We start from the raw sequence: 409 nt of genomic DNA on the forward strand, positions 1-409 counted from the left end.
ATCACTCTAGTCAGAGGGGCAGGGACAGGGGTGGCTAGTGTCTAGACAGAAAGTAAAAAGAGCTTGCATACTCCTTCAGTCCCTGCACCATCCCAGCACAGGTTTGCACATATTTTTCTCTGCCCTTTCTAGGAGTCTTGCTCCTCCTGGAATATGAATTCTCTATCTCATCTCCTGGGTTAAAGTCATGACCATCCATTACTCTCTATCCAAGGACAAAGGATAATGGAATTATTCTGTCACTACCAACAGAGTGGACCCCTGGGCTCCAGTAGGGTCCATATCCCAAAAAAGTTGTTTACAACAAGAGTAAGATTCTCTTATATCCCCATAAAAATCAGATCCCTAGTCTTTGGTCTCCTTCAGCTGTCACCCTCGCTCAGTCACTCAGAAGATTTCAGGGTCTCTA

This window comes from Phyllostomus discolor, chromosome 6, assembly GCF_004126475.2.
Source record: "Phyllostomus discolor isolate MPI-MPIP mPhyDis1 chromosome 6, mPhyDis1.pri.v3, whole genome shotgun sequence".
Classification (NCBI taxonomy): Eukaryota; Metazoa; Chordata; class Mammalia; order Chiroptera; family Phyllostomidae; genus Phyllostomus; species Phyllostomus discolor.